The sequence below is a fragment of the Leguminivora glycinivorella genome, chromosome 22, assembly GCF_023078275.1.
Source record: "Leguminivora glycinivorella isolate SPB_JAAS2020 chromosome 22, LegGlyc_1.1, whole genome shotgun sequence".
NCBI lineage: Eukaryota > Metazoa > Arthropoda > Insecta > Lepidoptera > Tortricidae > Leguminivora > Leguminivora glycinivorella.
Window position 1 is genome coordinate 3534932 of NC_062992.1, and position 26926 is coordinate 3561857.

A 26926-nucleotide genomic window follows, 5' to 3' on the forward strand; every position below is an offset into this window, starting at 1 on the left:
AATAATAATCATACTCTTGCAAATTAAACATTCAATATTAATTTTATTATCTTGGGTTTTATTCCTTTGCCCCAGTCCTTTGCAAGCAGTGCTTGAAAATACTGCTATAGTCGATTATTTTAGCTACTAGTGGCTCTGTGAGCTGTTGACTTAGAACTCTTAGAAAACGTAGTGTAAAAAGTGAAAAAACTTCGTTGAGACATGATCAATTTATCACAGTGAATTCACTGTCATTAAAAGTGTCATAAACACTTTTGATTATCACGTATTTTATGGCAATTTCCTCATTTTAATTATCTTCAAAAAGTGGATCGTCAAAAACAATATAACACCTAGGAACTAAAAAAAAAATAGACTGAAAAAAGATACAAAAATTGTTGTTAGAATGGTATTAATTTATTATCAATAACAGCTCAAAATTTTTCAATAATCGCTTATTAATCGGCATTATAACAGGTTATCTAACATCCAAGTCAAGCTCTTAAGATAAGATATTAAAAATACACACATCAATATGAATACCAGTCTTATCAACATTTACTAGGTCATCGCCTTTAGTATTATGAATAACTTGTTAGTCGGTAGACGTTTTTAATTTATTAAAATGTGTAAATAAAAAAAATTCAGGGCACCAATCTTTGGAAATTCAATCAATAATATCTTCACTTCTAGCAATTCTATTAATAGAATTGAAAACGAGTGGTTACCTCTAGATTTCAAAGTTCTAGAGTCTTATTTTACGAAAATTGCATTTCGCCGTTGTTCACAGACTTTCCAATGGTGGAATCGTGCGTTCGAAATGCAAAAATCGGTCCTCTGAAGTGAAACAAGTGAATAGTGAATTTGTGACAATAAAGTACCTATTAGTGTAAGCAATGGGAGGTGCAAGCATTTTTGACTATAAGTATTTGACGAAGAAGCATTTAAAAGGATTTGATAATTATAAGGTAGGTCCTCCTCCTTGCGTTATCCCGGCATTTGCCACGGCTCATGGGAGCCTGGGGTCTGCTTTGACAACTAATCCCAAGGTTTGGCATAGGCACTAGTTTTTACGAAAGCAACTGCCATCTGACCTTCCAACCCGAAGGGTAAACTAGACCTTATTGGAATTAGTCCGGTTTCCTCACGATGTTTTCCTTCACCGATAATTATAAATTAGGTTACACATTTTTAACATTATCAATATATTCTATTCAAATCAACCCAAGCTAAATTGGCACAGTAATGATAGCACTGACTGCGCCAATGTTATTTTAGTGTCAAACTTCTATGAAATTACGACCGGTCTGGTGTAATGGACAATGACCCTGGCTGCTAGGCTGCGATAGTCCTGGATTCAAATCCCGGTAAGGGAGTATGTATGTATATGATCGTCTAGCACCCATAGTACAAGTTATGCTGTGTAAGATGTCCCCAGATATTTATTATAACGATTACTTAACACTTTCATAGTCATTGTTATCAGAATTGCTTCCAACTTAGCTTGATGCGTCTTCTTCCTTATATCAGTATTATCTTTAATTTAATAGTTATTTGTTATACAAGGGGGCATAGTTGTATTTTAACGCCGTGTTGAATTGAAAAACGAGCAAGTGAAAGGATTCTATAGTTAAACCACGAGCGAAGTGAGTGGTTCGAGAATAGAATCCTGAACTTAGCGAGTTTTTCAATACACGAGAAGTAAAATACATTTTCACCCGTGTGTAACACAAAACTTTTCTCCTCACTATAGCGAGGAAACTACAACGCAAAAAATGCGTTTATCACTGCTTCCAGTAGTTCCACAGGTGGTAAATCATCTTCATTACTAGATTCACCTACTTTTATCAATTTTAAAGCAGTTATTTTGACTTCATTCAAGGTTTCCCACTAGTGGATAAACTGCGTTTTTACCCGCTGGCATTAAAGGATAAAACACGTGTTTCCGAGCTAGTGAGGGGAAAAAATAATTTACTATATTCTTGATAACATTTTAACTTGATTTCAGTACAGTGCGATAGACACAAGCCCGCTCAGCCAGTATGTGATGCACCCGTTTTGGAACACCGTCGTCAAGGTAGATAAGCTATCATTCAATAACAACTACTCGTACGATGATAAACATAATTCGTGGCATTCCTTACCTACCACTAGCCGAATGGCACAAACGCTCACGAAACGCTCACGAAACGAAGCGCTAGTAGATATCTATCTCTATCGCGCTTGCGTATTGGCGCGACAGAGCCAGCGGTGTATCGCTTTCGTTTGGCGTCGGAGAAATGCCATTCGGCTAGGCACCCTGGCTCTTCATTATCTTAATGTACACGCTACATGCCCCCCAGTCGGGATTTGCCCCGCTGTACCTTATTAATATTAAACGGACCTTCCGTTTTATCGGAACACGCCGTGATGCGGAAGCGGGTGGCGTCTCTGTGCGAGCGCGTGCGAGGCAGTACCAACACTCTCCTGAAGGTGATTGCTGAGAGGGTGGACAGCCCTATCCTCACGCACTGGATGTCCTTGCATCAGTCTAATTGTAGCTATACTTTCTACTAACGTATATTTAGTTTAGTTTTTAAGTTATTACTAACATAATATGGATGTGTGTCCGAAATAAATGCTTTCATTTCATTTTTCATTTCATTTCATTTCATTTATCACAATTCCTATTAGAATTTCGGATCATCATCGTCGTCCAAACCGTATCCGGCTATGGCGACTTCTTGTTAGACCATGTGGTCTGAGTTTTGGTTTTGGTAGACTCTTAAAGGACTCGCAAAACCGAACTTAGTTTTAAACGTGTGATTACACGGAGCTGTATAGCTGGCCAGCTGTGTTATATGTGTAAGTGTAGAACGGCTTTGGTCTGGTCTTTCGGATACAAAGGACCTCATTGCTGGGGTGAGTTGGGACACTCTCCCGATACCGATTCCGGTAACGTTCGGCTCGCATCGCTGTCCTTCCCATCACAAAATCAATGATTACAACTTGACAGCCCTTTTGTGTGCGCACAGATTAAATAATTACGTAATTTTTGACAACCCTAAGTAGTCGAAAGGGATAAAAAGGATGACATGCATTGGAAAGGAGCAACACGATTCGACCCTGCACTGCTGTCACAGTTCGGTTTTGCAGGAAGTGTACCGTCTCTACGTTACTAGGTACTATATTTATTATGTGCTTAATGCACTCAAATCATAAGGACCCTTTTACCATGGAAAAACAAATTTACAGATTATTAAACTGGCCGTGAAGTTTCACAATCTCCAGTTAAAGCTACCTTGTACATAAAAAAATAACACTTCTCTTTCTTTCACCTGCAAGAAGAAAGAGAGCGTGTTAATTTTGTTAACTGGAGATTCGGAAATAGGGCCTTCTTCAATTTCAAAGTTGAATTTTGTTTGATTCCAGTTTATACCAAGATGGATAGCGCCGAATCTCCTAACATTCGCCGGGTTCCTATGCATGGTGGCTAGTGTGTTGTTGTTATCTTTCTACGACTACGATTTCACTGCGTCAGGAGCGCCGAAAGGATATGCAAGGGTTGCAGAAGGATTACCTTTGTGGGTGTTCACGCTTGTGGAGTCCTGCTATTTTTGGCCTACAATTTAGGTGAGCACCAGTCAAATTTGGTATGTGATTACACGCTTTCACTTTTGAGAAATCCCTCCTATCTAAATGTTTGCCCCATTAAAGTCCGTGTACACTCTTTCTTTTTAGGGACATGTACTTACCTTTAACCTACTCAAGTCTTATTCCCTTGCACAGTCATAGAAATACAAATTGTATACATTTTTGTATAAAGAGTAAAACTATAAACTAGAAATTAAAATAAATAACATAAATTAAATTAACTTAAATAAAAAACTTCGTCCAAGTCACTGTCACTGGGTAGTGTGCCCAAAAGGCTGGCCGCATTGCCACGTTGTATGGTAATGATAATGCGTTGAGCAAAACACTGGCCAGCCCTCTAGTCACCTGTGCCATCAATTAGGCGCGCCACTAAATCTTGATACGAGTATAGTCGACGCGCGCTGGACCCCCACGATAAAGAGTTTCTATAAATTTCTGCAGCTACATGTGTGCCTCCGGATGCATGTGACCCTCACGGTGATTCTCCAAAATGTTTGACCTAGCAATATTTCGAAGAGAATTTAAGTTTCCAAAATATTTTTCTACACGAATGGCATACCAGTAATTTCTGTCGCGCCAATACGCAAGCGACAATGCTCTGCAAGCGTTTCGTGAGCGATTGTGCCATTCGGCTTCCATTGCTGTTTTGACAATGTCCTTCATTTGTATCCTTGTAACCTTTCTGTTACGACAGATGGAATCGACGGGAAGCAGGCACGTCGTATCGGCGTGTCAGGACCTCTGGGAGAGATGTTCGACCACGGGTTGGACTCTTACATCGTATTCTTCATCCCTTCTGCCTGATCTCCGTCATGGGTCGGGGTGAATGGTCCGTCTCCACGTTTAGGTAATATGCTGCATGGCCCGTAACTTTCATGCCGATGACATCAATTTGACGTCACGCTGCATATAGGATGATTCAAATTTGTAATAATTAATCATTATTCATTAATCAATTTAATCATGTACAAATGACTTCAAAAGTAAGCTATTCATACGTGGAATAGTTAATACCTACTTGATACGTGAAACGAAAAGGAAACAATTTGTTTTGTTTTAATAATTTATTGAAATATGGTAACAAACATATTTAATAAAATGAATGTAAAAAATAAACATTTATAATTTAATTTATAAGTACTTTTCACGTAGCAAGTAGGTATTAATTATTTCACGCACCTGAATCATCCTATATGCAGCGTGACGTCAAAAGGTCACATCGGCATGAAAGTTACGGGCCCTGGTAATGTTATCAATTATCATCATTCCCTTTCCCTTATCTCAGTCATTTGGGTCAATTGGTTACGTGTCAGTCGTGTCACATCTTGCGTGGTTTCAACCATAATTCTCACTACAACTTTAAGGCTTGTTGACATTGTTTCAGAGGTTACCTGGCCGTGGCAAGTGTGGTGCTGAATTTCTATGTAAGCCACTGGGAGAAGTACAACACTGGCACATTATACCTGCCTTGGGGGTATGATCTCAGTATGTGGGTGAGTCGATTTGTGTTCATAAGTGATTTATTAAGTAATTATGGTTTCATGAGTTTCCTTGCTTTGCACCCCTGAACAGATCCCAACATCATGGCTGTAACACAATCAGCTGGTGTTCTGTTGGTCAAAATAAATCATACTGAAGATCGAGCATGCAATAAAAATTTAGTATGTAGAAGTCTTTAGAGTTCTTTACATATCCCGCACCTTTTTTTGGTCTTCTCTGTTTGGCCTAAAGGTTGACTGGTAGAGAATGCCATGTAGCATTAAGTGCGCCTTTTGTAACTGTATATTTTTACTGTGCAATAAAGTTTAAATAAATAAATAAGTCAGCTGTAGGATATGGATGCAATTGTGTTACGGGCGATAGGCTAGACTAGAAACCTGTCAGTGCAATTTCACAATTCCGTTTTGTTACAACCCCTTCCTTGCTAAGAGTGGCAAAGAAACTTGAGCAATTTCATGTTATCACGGTTATTTTCATTAGACTTAAAAAAAAAATTCAAAAATCAAAAATTAAAAAGGTAAATACGGTCTATATCCCGGTCAATATAAGTCTGTTTCATGCTCTCCTACATCATCATCATATTCTTAAAAGGCAGGTTTCTGTCTGTGGAGTTAATGTTATTCCGTTCTTTTCTCTGCCGCTTTTTTGAGTTACCGATAAGACACGACGTTGGTCTTCTCTTTAACTTAGTCTAAAAACGCTCGCCTCCGTCTTCCCCTACCTTTACTCATTTCTGTGTGTTCCTGCAGGTGTGCTCAATCTTCTTCCTCCTGGCCGGTGCCCGTGGTGCTGAAGTGTATCAGTTCCACATCTTCGGTGACGTCACATTTACCCAAGGGCTGGAGGTGGCCATACACGCCACTGGACTCTTCACCACACTGCCCATCGCCATCTATAACGTTTATTTGTAAGTAATTGTGCCATTTTTAAATCATTTGTCGATTGACGCTTTTTCCATAATAGCTTCAATATGAAATCGATCTTATCGGCAAACGGCAGTAACCTTTTAATTGAAAACATCACATTTTTTTTAGTTTTATGTTAATTATTCTTCTTCAGATTCATTTTACTGTTAATAATAAATTAATCATAATTCCAAAATTGCTGGAAAAGTAACGATGTCTTCATATCAGATGCGATTGTGCCTAATAATATAAAAGCCTAGATGTACTAGGTATTAAGGTAATTTGAATTTATTATTAAACCTATAATTTAGCTAAATATATTCCGGCTTAAGTACCTATAATAAACATAAACACCCACGTTAATATTCTAAGCCTACGATGGTCGTGGGAGGACAGAATTCTATTTCAATACCAATTTCGCAAATGCTATGTTAAATTAAATAAAGTGAAATTCCCTTTACTAAAATAAAATTTAATCATATTATATGTAAAGTATGTTTCGTTCATTAATTTCATTATCATCATCGTCGTCAACATCACCTGCGGCGACTTTTTAGCCATTCTGACCAATTTACATCCCCAGCAAAAAAGACTAGGAAATAATAACTTCATTACAGATCATACAAGAACGGAACAGTAAAGACACACTCCTTCTTCGGAATGCTGCGACCCTGGTGGTCGATCGTCGCACTGACAGCGGCCATGACACTTTGGGCTCTGAAGTCACCATTGGACGTCGTGGAATACGACCCTCGGGCGTTTCTGCTGCTTTTTGGCACACTGTTTAGTAATATTGCTGTAAGTACCTTTCTTTTGATTCAACAGGTTGTAAAGATTTTATTCAGAAATTTCAGAACAGTTGTGGAAGGAACGTGATGCAACAATCAGATGTAAAATATAATTAAAAAATATTTTTTTGCATAAAAATCATTTTTGGCACAAGCTTTTATCGCCGACTATACCTTTCTTTCAACAGTCATCTATACTGCTCTCCAAATTGTTCCTTATAAAAAGCCCTTACTCGATCGGTATACAACGTAAAGTTCCTATGACCACCGTTCTGCTCCATCATCAGATAGCTCCAAGATACCATAATATTGCATTGTCACATGATATATATATGTGTGTAAAATTTCAGCTCAATCGGAAACCGGGAAGTGGGTCAAATTTAGCTTCTACGTTTTGACGCACACTAACATACTTTACTTAGAAGGCAAGTTGAATAAAAGCTTGTAAAAACCGGCCAAGAGCGTGTCGGGCCACGCTCAGTGTAGGGTTCCGTAGTTTTCCGTATTTTTCTCAAAAACTACTGAACCTATCAAGTTCAAAACAATTTTCCTAGAAAGTATTTATAAAGTTCTACTTTTGTGATTTTTTCATATTTTTTAAACATATGGTTCAAAAGTTAGAGGGGGGGGGGACGCACTTTTTTTTCCTTTAGGAGCGATTATTTCCGAAAATATAAAAATTATCAAAAAACGATCTTAGCAAACCCTTATTCATTTTTAAATACCTATCCAACAATATATCACACGTTAGGGTTGGAATGAAAAAAAAATTCAGCCCCCACTTTACATGTAGGGGGGGTACCCTAATAAATCATTTTTTTCCATTTTTTATTTTTGCACTTTGTCGGCGTGATTCATATACATATTGGTACCAAATTTCAGCTTTCTAGTGCTAACGGTTACTTAGATTATCCGCGGACGGACGGACGGACGGACGGACGGACACAGACAGACATGGCGAAACTATAAGGGTTCCTAGTTGACTACGGAACCCTAAAAACGTGGTTTTTAAACTTTCAATCGGTAGCATGATTTGTTTAACACAATGAACTTTGCCAGCCTTGCAAATTAAATATGTTAGTAACTATTTCAATTCCCCAGTGCAAGCCTTTGGCAAGTTATGCAAATCGAAGTAGCCACTTCTACCTCCCTGAAACAGGAAAATAGTCTCATTCAGTAAATATTAATCTAAAGTAACATGATGAAATCGAATAATTTTAAAACATTTTTTTTAAACTTTTCAGATTTCGCCTAGTTTCATGGTTATTGCTATTTTTTAACCCCCGACACAAAAACGGAGGGGTGTTATAAGTTTGACGTGTCTATCTGTCTGTCTGTCTGTCCGTCTGTCCGTCTGTCTGTCTGTCTGTCTGTCTGTCTGTCTGTCTGTCTGTTTGTCTGTCTGTCTGTGTGTGTGTCTGTCTGTAGCATCGTAGCTCCCGAACGGATGAACCGATTTAGATTTACTTTTTTTGTCTGAAAGCTGAGTTAGTCGGGAGTGTTCTTAGCCATGTTTCATGAAAATCGGTCCACTATGTCGCAGTCGGGGTTTTTTCAAAATTTTAATTTTGTGGTTATCGTTACTTAAGCTCGTATAATTATCATCATCATCATCATCATACTTAATCGCCCACTGCTGAAGGCATTTTAATACCTACTTACTCATAACAGTTATTAAGTAGAGCCTTGCGAAATGTGTTAGCTGGTAGAGAATGCCTTTTGGTATTAAGTTCGCCTTTTGTACATTTTTTTACTGTGCAATAAAGTTTAAATAAATAAATAAATAAATAAACATTTTTCCTTCTTTTAGCCTCGAAATGTGTGGTTGATGAATATTTCGAGTGCTTTCGGGTTCCTTATGTTACGTTGGATGTGTACAGAGTGTAACAAAAATGGTGGTGATCCGTTTAAGGGCGCCCTAAACGGATCACCACCTCAGTATCGTATTCTTATCAGGGTGGCTAGCCGAATGGCACAATCGCTCACGAAACGCTCACGAAACGAAGCGCTAGTAGATATCTATCTCTATCGCGCTTGCGTATTGGCGCGACAGAGCCAGCGGCGTATCGCTTTCGTTTGGCGTCGGAGAAATGCCATTCGGCTACGGGGCCAGGGAAAAGTAGAAGAAAATTTTTTTTCGCTTAAAAAATTTTCACTTTTGTATGAGCCGGGCCGCGCGAATCGTTCGAATCTCCATACAAAGATAAAAAAATTTTTTGCGAAAAAAAATTTTTATCCTACTTTTTCCTGATGAGAATACGATACTGAATACGCCCTTAAACGGATCACCACCATTTTTGTTACACCCTGTATAATGTGGTGTGTGGTAATTAATGGATGACAACTAATTCTTGCAGAGTCGTCTAATAGTCGCAGAGATGAGCGAACAGCGTTGTGACCTGATCACCTGGGTGATCTGGCCACTGTTCCTCGGTGTAATCCTGTCACTGTGGCTTCCAGCTTTGGAGGCGACGGTGCTGTACATTCTTCTGGCTTTCAGCATTCTGGCACATGTGCATTACGGAGTTTGTGTGGTGAGTATTATACAAGTGTGCCTGGCCACTGTTCCTAGGAGTAACCCTATCACTGTGCCAGCTTTGGAGGCGACGGCTTTCAGAATTCTGGCACATTTGCACTATGAGGTTTGTGTGGTGATTAATATAGGTGCCTGGCCACAGTTATTTGGAGTAGCCACCCCTGTGGCTACCGGCAGATACCAAACCCTGAACATTGTTATAATTTTTTGATGGCCAAAACTCCAAACCCTATAGAAGAAGTAAATTACCACTGAAATTACAATAAACAGAACATTAAGTATACCTAAGTGCGTTTTCACATTATCCGATCTGATATCGGACCGATATCTCATACATTACAGGCGTCATCTTGGATTTTTACAACAATCATATAATTATGTAGGTATTTTTTTTTTTTCATTGAAATCCACAGTACATTACATTACAGGCGTCATCTTGGATTCATTGAAATCCTTCCGACATCCGATATCGGATCGGATAATGTGAACACGGACTAACGGTTATTAAAAAAAAAAAAAGCTAACATGGAGGCCGATTCTGATATTAAAATGTGTTATGATTTGTAACTGGTTTTGACATGACCACCAATCGGTGCCGGGGAAATAATATTATACCAAGACGATAGTAACAATCGTAACAAAAACACTAGAACCATACATTTTTTACAAATTATGATTTGAATCGTGCTGTGGCGTGTTACGCCGTGGCTTGCGTGGGCGATGGTCGCGCGATGGTCGCGCGACGGTGATGCGACGCATACGAAATCAAACCTTATCGATATGGAAGTATGAGACGCGACGGCGACGGTCGCGCGACGGTCGCGCGACCGTCGCCCACGCAAGACACGGAGTTAGAGCGTTTTCGCACGACCCGTCCGATTCGAATCCATAAAAATAAGATCTGTAGTAGCCGTAGAACTAGTTGTATGGCAATTTTCGTACTAAATCCAATCTCCGTCATCCGATTCTTTCCGTCATTCTTCGGATATAGTGCGTAAATTACCATACAAATTATTGTCAAGTCGAAACTTTTGTCAACCAAAATTGAAAAACGTCATATGATCCGATTTCTCATGTCGATTTTAAACAATCCCTTGTGTTTTATTGCCACTCTTCAAATTTCCTCTTTTCCGCACTTGTATCGTACTATTTTGTTCTGTGTTTCTTTTGCATTACTTGTAAACTAACTATGTGACATGTGCAATCCATACTAATATTATAAATGGAAAAGAGTGTGTGTTTGTTTGTTTGTCCGTCTTTCACGGCAAAACGGAGCGACGAATTGACGTGATTTTATTTATTATATATATTATATTTTAAGTGGAGATAGTTGAAGGGATGGAGAGTGACATAGGCTACTTTTTGTCTCTAGTAAACAATAATATGATATTGTATTGTATTTCTATTTCAGGTTCGTCAAATGTGCCAACATTTCGGTGTGAGCTGCTTCACGGTGCCTCGGATTAAGGCCAAGAAGATACAGAAGAAAACTAAGTAGCTAACAAACAACAGAATAAGTCAATTTAAAAAAGTCTAATTTTTTCATAGTGAAATTTATAGTAATATATTTTTTTTACATTTTATCGTTTTTTATTAGTTTTTTTATAATATTTTTATTTCTCTACGTAGTCCCCGTTAAGGTCTTTGCACTTATTCCATCTGGATTCCAAAGCCAAAATACCACTTTTAAAAAAAAAATCCTCCAGGCCTTCAAAATTATCTTCAGCTTGGACCTCGTCGTTGGTCAAAAATTTCTTACCACCCATGTGTTTTTTTTAAGTTTGGAAATAAATGGAAGTCCGATGGTGCCAAATCGGGTGAATAAGGCAGATGCGGCAATAATTCAAACCCGCAATTATGAATTTCTGCCATTGACTTTAGTGACGTATGCACGCGTGCATTGTCCTGGTGGAAAAGAACTTTCTTTGTCAGCACTCCAGTTCGTCTTTATAGTCGTACTTTAGTCAACCAGTCCCAGACGATAAAAGTCGACGTAATCGACCCACTGTATTGCTGTTTAGTCTTGGGCGTAAGTTCGCAATAATAGTCCGAGTTTATAGTCGTACCTTTGATGAATAGATATTACACCCTTTGAGAACACTGATGCCATAACTTTATTTGCCGACAAAATGGCCTGAAATGATCATATTAATTAACAATTACCAAAGGTTGCCTGGAAGAGATCGCTCTTTAGCGATAAGGCCGCCTGTTGTTTACCTCTGTAATAAAATTCCTATGTACATTTCTGAGGTTGTGCAATAAAGTGGATTTGTATTGTATTGTATTGTAATTACGTATCAATTTATCAAATAAAATTTAGTCACTAAAGTTATAACTATTGGTCCGCATGGTTACTATCAATGTCAGTTCAACTTTATCTTATTTTACTTTTAGAGACTAATAATAAATACAATTGAAGTTTGAAATTACAGACGTGAATTGTGAGAATACCTACCTACTTAAAATGTATATGAACGGTACAGCTTAAGCCTGTTTAAGTACCTAATTTGTGAGTGTGCACAGGAGAACGTCCCACTTTGTCGATTGCTATAAACCCGCTTTGTCCGCACTGTACACTTATGTTATTCATAATAAATTATTTGTATTTGTATTGGTATTTTTGTATTTGTATTCATATAAAGATACAAGTAAATCTCGTCTTAACGGTAATTGATAAAGTGGGACGTTTTACTAAACACACTCAAATTTTTTTATTAACATAAAATTGAAGGTACCTACTGCACCTAGTTGTTAAAGCGGACCCCAGGCTCTAGTCATGAGCCGGGGATAACGCAAGGAGGATGATGATGATTATGAAAATTGAAACACCAAAAATTCTATCCAATCTACTTGGTGATGGTGAGTTTTAACAAAGTAAATGTAGCACTTTCCAATCCGAAGCATACATAATTTATTATAAAACTGAAAATACACACATCAAAACAAAAGCCAAGTCTTTACGAAGTCCACAAAAGCACTGACTAAATCCATCCGTACCAAATAAAACGCAAGTACCTGCTTCCCGTCATATCTCCTAAAATACCTGGTACATACAAAAGATAATTTGACACCACGACACAATCTAATTCACAAAATAATACGTAATCCAATACAGAATAGCAAAAAGTGAGCAACCCAACATTGCATCGCGAAAAGCTGCAGAGCATTTGTTACTAGCCAGAAAGAGATGGATATAGCTGTGTAAACCGCTTCTGAGCTCCGTCTTTAAATTACACGTTCTCATAGCCTTGTACCGGTTTGGGGAGTTCGAGAAACGACTGAAGTATCGTTACACGCTGTTGCATGTTCAACCCTATAGTTTAAAGCATATTGTTGATTTTAAATTGTGGTAGGATGGTAGTTAAGACGTTTTCATTTTAAGTGGAAATACAGTAATGGGGGGTGCACGACATGGACACCAAAGTCGGGGTTTAGAATTTCAGTACAGCTTCGGATAGCTGCGAAGCGCTGCTTTGTTAGCTCTCCAATTGTTTGCTGAGCCTATTTTTTTTAATATCCTACGCGTTCCTTCGCCCCTAGTATAATTAAAAACCGGTAAACTTGTACAAAATACAGTATTAAATTACAAAATATATTTTTAAAACTTTGAAGTGCAAGGTGAAACTTTGTGTTTTCAGTGTTTTAGTGTCGCTCAAATTTTATGTGAAATGATAGAAGATAGATTTATAATTATTTAGGTAAGTGAGGTGTTTGCGAATGGCAATTAACTGGACAGAGTGGTGTGGCAAATAAGAATATGGCATGAAGAAAATTCAAAATTATAACAGTAACGCATGCTTTGGTTAATGTTTTTAAAAATATCTTACATATTCAAGAATGATTTGGTTTGCATTATGAGATAAACAAAAAAAATAACAATGAAATATACAAATGTAAAAAAAGTTTCCACAAACTTGGCCTGGTTTTTGACCTATAATGACTTTTAATTTAAAGCAAAGGTGGCAGTAAATATTTATGTACGGAAATAATTTATTGGCAAAATTACCTAACAAATACTATAAATACACATATACGGATAATGAATATTTATCGTATTAAAATTTTATCATCCATACTAATATTATAAATGGGAGTGTGTGTGTCTGTTTGTTTGTCTGTCTTTTACGGCCAAACGGAGCGACGAATTGACGTGATTTTTTAAGTGGAGATAGTTGAAGGGATGGAGAGTGACATAGGCTACTTTTTGTCTCTTTCTAACGCGTGCGAAGCCGTAGGCAAAAGCTACTATCCTATATTTAAGTAAACGAACTAAATTAATGCAAATAAGCATTTTTTAAACTAGGTACCTACTGATCCCAAAACGTACAAAATTTTAGTAGGTAAAAATATTCATAGTGCGCTTTTGATATTTTACATTTATGCTTCAGAAGATAGATGTAAAAATGTTCTAGAATATAATCTATAATATTCACATTATGTAGTTTACATATTTTATCCCATTTTTTAAAAGAATACTTTTTTTTTTTTTATATTTTTTGGTAAATAGAACAATCACGCTTAATTGATGGAGATATAGGTAATATTAGTATTGGACAGTTATTTTGAACAACATGGAAGACTGCAAACTAATGAGAAAATTGTCTAATTGGAACTAGTAATTGATTTTTTTAAAGTTTATTGAAAAACAAACAATATAACAACTATAAATAAACTTAGAAATAAGAATAAATAAAATAAATGAAATTAATATATATATAAATTGACAAATTAGGAAAAGCCTCATAATGTAGTAGAAGGTTTTAACACAACGCCAAGATGACGAGGATGGTCAAAATATTTAAATAAAGTAAAATTAAATATGTAAAATATTTTTTTCAGGATCTAAGATTTATTTGAATATATTCAAAACGCGAAAAAATTAAATGGCATGCTTATACTAGTATCATACTGAAAGTACTACAAGTAGGTAAGGTACAGGGGGGCAAATCTCGACTGGGGGGCAAATGTAACTGGTATTTTTTTCCATGTTTTACAATGTTTACATTATTAAATAGAGTGTCCACCGGTTATTTAGGCAGGCGTGTTCAGTGGATACATGTAGAACTCAACATCATAGTGTAATAATGGAAAAAATGGATCAGTTACAATTGCCTCCCAGTCGAGATTTGCCCCGCTGTACCTTACAAGTAAATACTCAAAACATTGATAGATATGTTAGATATGTATTGATAGATATGTTAGACATTCTTTTTATATATCCATTTAATAAATATAAAAATGTATGATAAATTTATCCTAATTATAGCTCATGGCCTTTTCATCCGCTGTTGTTTTTGGCGGGAAATTTAAGGTTTCATGCAATATAATTTTTATTTACATGAACATATTTACATGATTATATCTTATACTTTTAAACGAGCAATTCTTGTATATTTATTTATTTATTTATTTATATATACCGACGATCTCGGAAACCGCTCTAACGATTTCGCTGAAATTCGTTATGTGGGGGTTTTCGGGGGTGAAAAATCGATCTAGCCGTAGCCTTAGATCCCGGAAAACGCGAATTTTCGAGTTTTCATGAGTTTTTCTTTCGCGTTAGTTAACGTAAAATATGGTCGTTAATTTCGCCGCGCGCGCATCGATTCCGCTTAGCTCAGTCGTACGAGGTCGGTCTAATGTACATTAGTAGTAGTACGCAGATAGATCATAGGTGTCAGGGTTTCGAATCCCGGCCAGAAATTAAGTTTATGTTTTTTGTCTTTTTTTTGTTTTTGTATTTATAAGAGTTTCTTTTTATCTCAAGACGTTATATATTAAATAAAATAGAAACGAGCGAAGCTCGGTCGCCCAGATATTAAGAAACTAAGATTAAACTTAAAAACTAGCTAATGTCTAAAATAGGCCCTTGCGGCATTGTACCAAGGATACTGGCACTCCTCGCTGTATCGCAGGTTTCATTATTTTATTGTATTTGTAATATAATATTTATTTATCCGAATGTAGAACAATATCATGATGCGAAAAAAAAATAGTAGTAGTAGTAAACACTTTATTACACAAAACAAATTATAAGTACAGTGAATAATTATAATGGTTATGTATAAAGACGAGCTTAATTATTTTGTTATCACTACACTATATAAAATACTAGCTTTTGCCCGCGGCTTCGCTCGCGCTAGAAAGAGACAAAAAGTAGCCTACGTCACTCTCCATCCCTTCAACTATCTCCACTTAAAAAATCACGTCAAATCGTCGCTCCATTTTGCCGTGAAAGACGGACAAACAAACAGACACACACACTTTCCCATTTATAATATTAGTAAGGATTTAAAAATTCTCAAGGTATTTTCCTCTATATCTTTCACATACCGAAATTATACCAAACGGAACGGCGGCGATATTTTGTAAATCGCCGTAACTGGCCTCGCTGAATTTAAAACAGCGCCTACTTTTTACACACTATTTTAAACAACTATACCACGCGACTTTGACTGTCCCGGTTAAAATTTTTGCTTTAAAAATTTTGCCTATAAAAATTGTAGCACTCAAGGCTCAGATCCGTCAATAATAAAATTTTGAAAAACCCCCGACCGCGACATTGTAGACCGATTTTCATGAAACATGGCTAAGAATACTCCCGACTTACTCAGCTTTCAGACAAAAAAAAAACTAAATCCAAATCGGTTCAGCCGTTCGGGAGCTACGATGCCACAGACAGACACACACACAGACAGACAGACAGACAAACAGACAGACAGACACACACAGACAGACAGACACGTCAAACTTATAACACCCCGTTGTTTTTGCGTCGGGGGTTAAAAATTTAAAAAGACACAGATCCTATTTTTAGTGTGCCTTTCACGGTTTGCACTAAACATTTTTTGCATCCTATATTTAGATCTCTCATAAAAATTCTAGTCCTCAAGTCTAATATATCCGATTAGTCCCTAAATGCAGGCGCTTGCGGCGGGTCCTTTCCGGCTAAGCCTGTGCTCAGCGGAGCGTACCAGCTTCCCCGAAGCGTCGGCTTCGCTTAGCGCGCTCACGCGTTACTAGGGATGTGGCCTGGACTTGGCCTGTAAGCCTATTCTTTTGTTTTTTATATGTTAGTAGTAAAGAATTATACGATCCGCTTGATGGTTGACAGTGTTACGCAGACTCATCACAGTCCGGACACTCATTGAGCTCTAGCAAAATTACTGACCGTGACCGATAAATTTTGGTCAATTTGAAAAAATACCGGCTCTGGTGGCTAGCCGAGAAACGCTCACGACGTCGTCTATCTCTATCGCGCTTGCGTAAATCTTTACGCCAAACGAAAGCGATTGGCTCTGTCGCGCCAATTCAAATAGAGATTTCGTTTCTTATGTGAGCGATTTGCCATTCGGCTATCGTCCTACTTTTTTAATTCTTTTTTATGTTTTACTTATTTCTTTTTCTATCACCGGACCGCGAAATCCGTTTGTCCAAACAGTCCGATTCTGCTTCTTTCCTGTCAGTCTGCAATCTTTTTCCGTCATCTTCTCATCCAGTTGGAGATCTATGATTCAGTATTTTTGAAATAACTTCCACGCTAAGACACGCTCTTTTCCTACGTTAATATCGTCTCTGAGGTTCATTTATCAAGCATATTTTTATGTCCATCCTCTATTGATTCCTTAATCATTATCCGCCCCTTAGTCCAGTCATTTGTGGTCGGCGAAGCATGTCTTCCTCTTCCATACCTCTCTATCGCCACTCATCATTCACTTGTTTTCGTTTCATATCATCTCCACACAGTCCATCCTTTCCTTAATTTCCATTAATTCTTTTAATATTACATATCTCTATGTTTGGATATTTACTGAGTATAGTTTATACATACTTATTTTTTATCATGCACCCTACATATTTTTAAATTAAAAAAAAAAGTGAATTTTGTTCTCATGCGCCGTGGCAAAATGCCGGGATAACGCAAGGACGATGGATGTAGAAAAATTCATAAATCCAGCAGATTACTTAGCTCTTTGGTCATTGACTCGACCGGTCGTAGGTTCAAGTCTTGTCGCAGGCGTGAATTTCTCCAAATTTCCTTTAATTTAAAAACATGAAGTATACTTTATGTATTATAACTGTCCCTGTCCCAACCCTTATGGCCCGTGCCGGCAGACTCCAACAAAAAGGCAAACTGGATAAAGTTTCCGATCAACTTGAACAAGGGGAGAGATGCAACGACGGGCTTTTTATAAGTTGCTAACTTTCTTATGAGATTTTATTTTATTTTTACGCGGGATTTTAGTTCAATGGGTAGAATTTTTAAAGGAAATTTTGAAATAACATACATTTATTTTAAAGCTATAGGTACAAGTACGTTCATAAGTTTCAAACTTTTACATGGTTTTTATTTTCGATTTTTAGCATTTTTTAGTCCGACGGGTAGATTTTTTGAAAGAATGGAAATACATATGTATATCATTTATAGACCGATAGAACACATATAAAATAAGGAGAATAAAGTTAAAAAAATATAAAAGAAGGCATACAGATAAAAAAATATATTTCATAATATTATAGGTATTGTTTTAAGTAAGTAATATTTAAAATTAAGCTGAAGAGAACTGTGTTTTAGATATGTTTTTAATTTAACTCGATAATAATATTGTTTCTCTAAGAACCATTATTTTAAATTATGCTTTGCTTTGGAGTCTTAAGTTTATTTTAATGACACTGTAATTAAAATTAATAACGATATTAGTTACTAATTTTAATTAATTTTAGTTACTAATTTTAACATAATATGTTATGATAATTTGTTAAAACTAAAAAATATACGAATATTGCGAATGTACTACGTATATGTAGATGCACAGGTTATATCTTAGTTAGCCTTTGGGTAGACGAAAAATGTAAATATATTTAAAAATGTAGGTACGTACAGGTTTTGTGGAGCACTGTATATTTATACTATAGTTACCTATGATTTAAATAATTAAATAAATAAAAATAAAAAATAAAGGTGTAAGATATAGGTACATTTTTGCATATATTAGGTACGTATAAAGCACAATATTATAGGACACGATCAGAAAGAAGAACACAACAGTAAGCAACAACAGGTTCTTTAGACAAGACGGTAATTAATCTGATGATTTAATCGTACATTGACATACGTAAAAGAATTTTTATTTTAGAAACGTTTAATACATTTTCAGTTAGGTCTTGGTTTAACATGCAATGTTGTATAATCCTACAAGGAGCTATGTGCAAAAAAAAATCTAATTCAAGGGGTACTTTTTACTCCATAGAAAAAAGTCTCTAGATCCGGCGCTGCCACTGAGTAGGTTGGTAAATAACTAATCAGTTTAAGAGATTCAGTCCGTCTTTAAAACCTCCTTGAGTCCTGGAAGCATTTGTTTTATTTTTTTTTTACAAGCATTTATTTAACTTGCCTTGTTAATATGTTAGTTTGGATCTAAACGTAGAAGCTAAAATTTACCTTCCCGGTTTCCGATTGAGCTGAATTTTTGAACACTTTTGTAAATCACGTGACAATGCAATATTATGGTATCATGAAGCTGATCTGATGATGGAGCAGAAATGTGGTCATAGGAACTGTGTTATAAAACGTCGTATCCCCATCGAGTAAGGGGTTTTAGAAACATCTCGGAGAGCAGTAGATGACTGTTGAAAGAAAAGTACAGTTAGCGATAAAAGCTTGTGCCAAAAATGTAATTTTTGTAAAAAAACTTATGTCACTCAATAAAAGATCAAAATAAATTTTAGAATATGTGCAAAGATTTGTACACGAGGACTGATGAGTGATGAGGTTGTACTACCTACTCTAACAAGTGGATGACTTCTGGGAGACTGTAAACCACAAGTTACAAAATTTTACCACGAAACACAGAAAGAATATTGATTAAAACCATGAACGAGACTCTTCCTCCCGTCATGTTGAGTTAATGTCAGTATTTCCGAGCCTAGAGCCGGCATTTTAGCACAACCGTCGCTTTCATTCCTTTTTGGGGTTCCGTAGTTAACTAGGAACCCTTGTTTCGTCATATCTGTCTGCCCGGTCATGGCTTTGCTTGGTACTAGACAGCTGAAATTTAGCGTAAACATTAAGCCGTAAAAATATCTCACTCATACAAGCATGGTACGCGTTTACCTACACGAGCTTAGACTGTGTGCGTAGGAACGCGCCTCTTTCATATATTTGATCGCCATTGTCTGAGGTGTTCTTCGGTCGTGTTTTAAGTTATCCCCAGTCGTTTCTAATTTCATTTTCGCATGTGTATCGTGCGACGTTTTTCAGATACAGATGGCCCTCCGAAGTTTCGACCTGACAAGATATGGTTCATTTCTTGGCGCACTAGTACCGGCAAAAAGCACTATGTGTACACTACATTTTTATATTAAAGGAAAATGTTACGAAACGTTAGAGGAGTTACTGCTAACGTTTAGTCGACGTTTCTTCTTTATAAAAATTAATGGATAATTAATTACTGAACCCTGCACTGACCATATCCCGCCACGCTTGCCCGTTTTCGTTTTTTTCCAATTCGGAATTCGAACACAACGCCCGCATTGAACGCGTGCGCCTTCCAAGAATGATTTCGTTGCGCACGAGCGAGACATACTACTAACACCCCATATGCGCGAGCGAAACAAAAACTGGATATTAATTTTGTTTTTCTTTTCGTCAATCTGGCCACATGTGGCGATTGTTTTTGGACCTTATGGTCAATCGTGATGTGTTTTATTTGTCTCGGTGGTTACTGAACTTTCTGGGGCGTTATTTTAATTGATATGGTCGTTTTGACTATTGCACGGTCGTGATGATTATCTCGGAATTCGTCTGCTCATAAGAAATGTTATAAAATTGATTTGAATATTGGAAGCTGCTTACTAATTAGTGTGATTAGTTATTTTATAGTAGACGTCTTTTCAATAGTCAGTTTAAGATCGAAGATAATCTATCTGAAAATCCATCAGTTACCTATCTGTTTGGGTTCCTTAACCGAAATGTCAAAAACGAGACCAAAAAATATAAAATAAACGTGTGACACGGTGATTTTTTAGATAGGTATGTCTGGACCCATATGTTCCACAACTTTTTCAGACAGACTTGTAGTAACAGGAAACCAAAATTTATTTTTGATAAACATCCAATAATTTTCTATAAAAAAAGTGCTGGTGACCTAACGTCGCGGGTTCGAACCCCGGCTCGTACCAACGAGTTTTTCGGAACTTATGTGCGCAATGACATTTGATATTTGCCAGTCGATTTTCGGTAAATGAAAACATTGTGAGGAAACCGGACTAATTCCAATAAGGCCTAATTACCCTTCGGGTTGAAAGGTCAGATGGCAGTTGCTTTCTTAAAACTAGTGCCTACGTCAAATCTTGGAATTAGTTGTCAAAGCGGACTCCAGGCTCCCATGAGCCGTGGAAAATTCTGGAATAATGCAAGGAGGATGATGATCCAATATTTTTCTATTGATGTATTGTATGCTTAACCCACCGCATGTTGTATTTGCCTATGTATACTGCATATATGTATGTATGAATTATTGAAAATCATTGTCTGTCAGCCAAAACCAACCTAGATTATAGTCCACCCATAGTTCACAGTTCGCTATCATCAAAAATATAGTATAATTTATACGAAAGAAGCGGATGCGTTTGTTATAATTTATAAACACTGTCGGTATTTGACACGGCGCGCGCGCACTTAATGTGACTAATGAAATGCTAAAAACATTCAAAATTTGCCACTTCCGCTGATTTTATGTGATAGTTGGTTTATCCTTAAATCTAGATATAGAAATGTGGAAAATATGACAATAAAGTTTCGATAAATTTTAAGTGATGCGTTTGTAAGACCGAAGGGCACTTCACATAACTCTTAGTTTCATTTTTTTTTTAAAGATGCGCTTGTAAAACCGAAGGGCATCTTACGTATCTCTTATGTACAAACAAAGGCTATTATAGGGTACGGTGACGCTTGCCATCAGGTAGGCAGTACCTATGCTTGTTTTCCACCGGCGGAAAAAAAACGAAAACCATTAGTGTGAGACTAGGTTAGGACTGTTAGGAGCAACTTTGATACCGTAGCCTCTGCAAGTGTTATTTAACATTTTAATCTTCAACATATGACATTTTGATGATTTCTTAACACATTAATAGTCTGTGCTATTAAAATCGCTACCAACTCTGATACAACTCTAATCACCCTCAGTTTCCGGTAACAATATATCGTCACTACTTTTAAAAAATCTCGTATCTCACGCTGTTCCTCAAAGTTAAAACGCCTAGTCTATATGCATTCCATACATACTTACTACAATTTTCTTTTTATTGACAGACGAAGATACAAGTTTTTTTTAAAGTAGTGACGATATGAAAATCAGAACAAAATCAAATTTTGGGGCAGTCGTAAAATAATCTTTAACATGAACATAATTTACATAATTATATAAGAAACGAAGACTAAACTTAAATCTAGCTAATGTCTAAAATATGCCCTTGAGGCAGAGCAAACATACTGGCGACATTTCTTCTCTGTATCGCAACAAAATCTGATTTTTCCGTGCTACAATCCCCTGGGTTTCGATAAAATTTGTCACCCATCCCAAAATTTATATTAAAGATAACTCATACACACGTATCCTCCAAAAATGTGACACAGAGTGATAACATCAGGCCCTTTCAACGTGTGTTATCTGCAGATTCGATCGCGCTTAAGCCTGGACAATTTTTTGTGTACATACCAGCCGGCCTAGCCGAGCTGTCAATCGTTGACGCTACGTCACGTGACCATCGAAATTCAGTCTGGGGACCGATTGACAATGATATCTGCAAATATAAGCGATTTCAATTCTACTAACAGAATCGAAGACGTGTGGTCATTATCACTAGATTCTACCGTCCTTCGTGTTCTAAATTTACTAGCCGTTAAAATTACTAACCGTCATTTTTTAACAACAGCATTTCGTCGTTTTCCCCAGTCTTATGAACGGTGAAATTGTGCGTTTATACATACTTACATACAATCAAGCCTGTATGACCTGTATCGGCTGTATCCCGGCTGTATAAAGAAAAAGGCAGGGCACATGAAACTAATCAAGTTTCAGTGCCAAAAAAGGCAAATAAGGGGTTGAAAGAAAACGAAACTGTGACACACTTAACAGTGACAGCTCTACGCTACTACAATTTAACCCATATCCCACAGTCGACTTACGACACCAACGGGAAGAAAGGGGTGGCGAAATTCTTAACCCGTTACCAAACGGGTTTGTGCGTTCGAATTCAAAAATCCGTCCCCAGAAGAGCGATAGGGAGAGCTACGACAAGCTTACGAAGCGTAAGCTATTGTGACGTTGGCTAGGGTCTGTATCTTGATGTGTTTTCGTGAATGCTTAGTACCCCAGTTAGCTGGTGAGATATGTGAAGTCAGACTAATTTGTTACGGAGATATTTGAATAATTTAAAAAAGGAATGCGTGTCTGAAATGTTAATACAGGAGAATTAAATTAAATATTATATGAAGCGTTCGTGACTTTAATTGGGAAGATGCTCTTGGTAATTTTTGAATTCGCAGTCAGCATTTCAAAATCGTTGGTATAAAATGCATGATGTATGTAAATATACTATGACGTTTTGTCAGTATCAACAGGTGCTCAAACTAAGTAATCTCTTTTATGTTATCATTTATTGATTATATCTTCCTTCACGCATCTCAAAATAAATAATGAATAATGTCTACATACATATATGTGTACCTAGGGGTCAAAATAAAAGAAAAACTTAGAACTTCAAAGCATTCAATCTCTTATTGGCTTCATAGGTTCTATGCAAAGTAGTGTTCAGAACGAATCAAACAAAAGACATACATATTTTGAGTTGCATATTTAAATGACTAATAGTATCACGCCATCATTTTTTAATCATCATATTTGAATTTTGGGATCTAGGATAAATAAATAATAAATAATATTTTGGGATAAATATTTCATTTTTTTTAGGAAATTATAAAAATGTTAATGTATGTGATGTGTGGTTTAAGGGGCGATCGATCTACTTAGCTACGTCTTTTTATTTTATTATAAATGGGCTTATTCTTGGCCACTGACTACGCAAAATCGCAAATAGAGTTTTTATAATATTTTCCGCCTTCGAGATATTATTTCAAGACTCATAAGTATTATAACATCGCACTTGGTATAAGTACCTACTTGTATCCATCCCTAAGTAAAACATCGTCATAAGTCCAAAAGTCAGTCCAATACCGACTTCTAACCTGCTTCATCATCAAAACCCGATAGCCCGGCGCCTTTGCCAAAATAGTGCGCCGACAAATGACATCATTCAATATCACGACCACCAGGAGCGCATAGCGTTAGGTAGCTCTCCTGATATGGGATGTAAAGTGTAAACATGCTGGCTAGGCCTTACAGCTTATACCTACCTGGTACAGGGTTCGAACAGCACTTTACAGCTTATATATGTGTCGCGTGTAAGGTTCCTTTGAATTCAATTTTATGCGCTTTGGATTGTTTAATGCCTCATCCAGACAGGCATTAAATTCTTTTCTTTTATCATACGATATCATGACCACCAGCAGAGCATGGTGTTAGGTGGTTTAGTCTGATATAGTAGGCTGTAAACCGTTGGATTATATTGCATACGATTTGGACTGTATAATGCCTACCTATCTCTTTTACTTGCAAATTTTTGAACATATTTATTGTTAGACGACCGTTGCCGTTGGTATTATATTCCCGGTTCGAATTCCGGTAAGGGCATTTATTTGTGTGATGAGCACAGATATTTGTTCCTGAGTCATGAACGTTTTCTATAAGTATTAAGTATGTATATAAGTATATTATGTATATCGTTGTCTGAGTACCCACAATACAACCCTTCTTGAGCTTACCGTGGGGCTCAGTCAATCTGTGTAAGAATGTCCTATAATATTTATTTATTCTTGAGACTCAAACTTTTTTATACGCGAATAAATCAGTCAGAAACCTGATTTATAAATAATTTTCTTATAGAGTTTGGTATTTCTTTGCTATCGCTAAAATATGATTGTTATGCTTATGCTTGTTTTGGTCTGACTACTAAAACAAACAATATTAGCGCCATGCTGTTTTGCTGAGCAGGTCATATAGCTTAAAAGGATGTAGTAGATATCAACAAAAAATAAATATTTCTTGGGTTCCGTGTAGTCAAGGAACCACGTATTCATTATAGTATTTTGTAACAATTTTGACCTTCTAGGTCTTCTATTTATTACCTACACGAAGAAATTTACATATATAAACTAAGAGTAAGCATAAAACTTAGCTTGAATCTAAAAATATGATTATGAAACGGGACCTGACCTTTTCTTACTGTCTTGTAAAGTAGCAATTCTTATACGTTGCGCGAAAATGTCAGCACTTTGGTCATCATTTACGTCAACCACAAGCATTTTTAAAACACTTGTGTGCGTGATTATTTTATTTTTAACCAAAAAGAACGAATTTTCAACTAATTTAGCCTTTCATAAGTTGACATTATCTCAGTGCGCGAATACAAATCGCTTAACCAATATATTTAAATGCACACTCACTGGCTTAAAAAGACTAGCATCCAGCCCAATAAAGAAAAAAACAACTAGCGGAGCAAGTTCCAAAGTTGTAACAATAGAGATGATTATTGCGCGATCCTAGACTATTGTTCGAAATTCAAATAGTTTGGCGAACGGAAGAGGCGTGGCGCGGGCTGGGCGGGGCGCGCAAGGGAGATAGGACATCGCGGATGTTCGTTCCAAATTCGAATTTCACAGCTGCTCTGCGCTTTCAAATTGTATTTAGGTGTATGACGATTATGTGACGTGGGGTGTATTATGTGGATTATCTGTCGCTTTATAGAGACGAAGGGAACGTGCGTGATTATGATTTTTGCAATTAGATAAAATCATTGTTCTAATTATACTCTGTATTTTTAGGTAAATATTTAAAGGAGCGTAAAGAATAATTTGTATATTTCTGAGTTGTTAGAACATTTTATCGGTTAACCAACCAAAATACAAAAACCAAGCGGGTTTATCACTGGACAACCCGTCTTTGACTTTCTTATTTGGTCGTATAATGTTTTATTTATCCTCAACTGGCATAAGAAGCCTGAGGGTAGCTTTTACTCATATCAGTTCAAATACAATATTTAAACAAGAACGCAATTTTTCGACAATGACATATCCAATCCAGACATATCTTATTCAGAGCAAATTTTGACGTAGGTACGAGGGCTGATTGAAAAGTTCGCGGCTTAAGTATGAAATCAAAACCAAAGTTTTTTTATAATATTTTTATTTCTCTACGTAGTCCCCGTTAAGGTCTTTGCACTTATTCCATCTGGATTCCAAAGCCATTATACCACTTAAAAAAAAAAATCCTCCAGGCCTTCAAAATAGGTATCCACTTCAGCTTGGACCTCGTCGTTGGTCAAAAATTTCTTACCACCCATGTGTTTTTTTAAGTTTGGAAATAAATGGAAGTCCGATGGTGCCAAATCGGGTGAATAAGGCAGATGCGGCAATAATTCAAACCCGCAATTATGAATTTCTGCCATTGACTTTAGTGACGTATGCACGCGTGCATTGTCCTGGTGGAAAAGAACTTTCTTTGTCAGCACTCCAGGTCTTTTTACTTTCAAAGTCGACGTAAAAGTCGACGTAATCGACGTAAAAGTTCGCAATAATAGTCCGAGTTTATAGTCGTACCTTTTTGGAGATAGTCAACCATTATTACACCCTTTGCGTCCCAGAACACTGATGCCATAACTTTATTTGCCGACAAAATGGCCTTTGCCTTTTTGGGTGGCGGAGATCCAACACGAACCCACTGTTTTGATTGCTGTTTAGTCTCGGGCGTATAGTGATAGACCCATGTCTCATCCATAGTAACATATCTGTCCAAATAGTCTTGAGGGTCAGCTTCATACAGGTCTAGACAGTCGCGTGAAATTGTTAGACGAGTGATTTTTTGTTCCACTGAAAGGAGCTTTGGAACCCATCTCGCCGACACCTTGGAAAACCCTAATTCGTTAACTATAATATTTTGAGTTTTTTCACAGGAGATGCCTACGATGTCGGCTATTTCTCTCACTTTTAACCGTCGGTCTTGGATTATCATTTTGCATACAGTTGCCACATTATTTGGATTGGTCGCAGTAGTTGGCCTCCCGGAGCGAGGGTCATCTGCGATACTGACTCGTCCCCGCTTGAATTCAGCTGCCCACTTTTTTACCATCGTATATGATGGACCGGATTGCCCTAATGTACACTGCATATCTTCATAAATTTGTTTCGCAGTCAATCCTTTTCTATGAAGATATTTAATTACATCACGTTGCTCCAAATTGACCATTGTGAAAAAACTGCTTACACGTATTTTTAAATGAGAGGAAAAACTTATTTTAAAATATTGCATTTAATTAAAATTTCGCGGGATGACAACTAAATAATGACAGTTCAAAATGACGGCAGGAAAAAGAAACTAAGTTTTTTTTTAATGGTCAGGCCGCGAACTTTCCAATCAGCCCTCGTATATTGAAGTACGAAACAGGGCGTGTATCTACCAAAAGATTAG

The 26926-nt window shown here is 36.9% G+C and overlaps 1 protein-coding gene and 1 pseudogene across 1 annotated transcript in view; both read left to right on the forward strand.

Annotated features, from left to right (window-relative positions):
• The first annotated feature begins 582 nt into the window (after positions 1–582).
• LOC125237824 lies at positions 583–10922 on the forward strand (annotated as a pseudogene).
• Positions 10923–12790: 1868 nt separating this feature from the next.
• Positions 12791–26926, forward strand: part of LOC125237909 (eyes absent homolog 2) — a 55110-nt gene continuing 40974 nt past the window's right edge. The window contains 1 exon segment of the mRNA XM_048145145.1: positions 12791–13039. The gene's annotated coding sequence lies outside the window, so the exon portion shown is untranslated.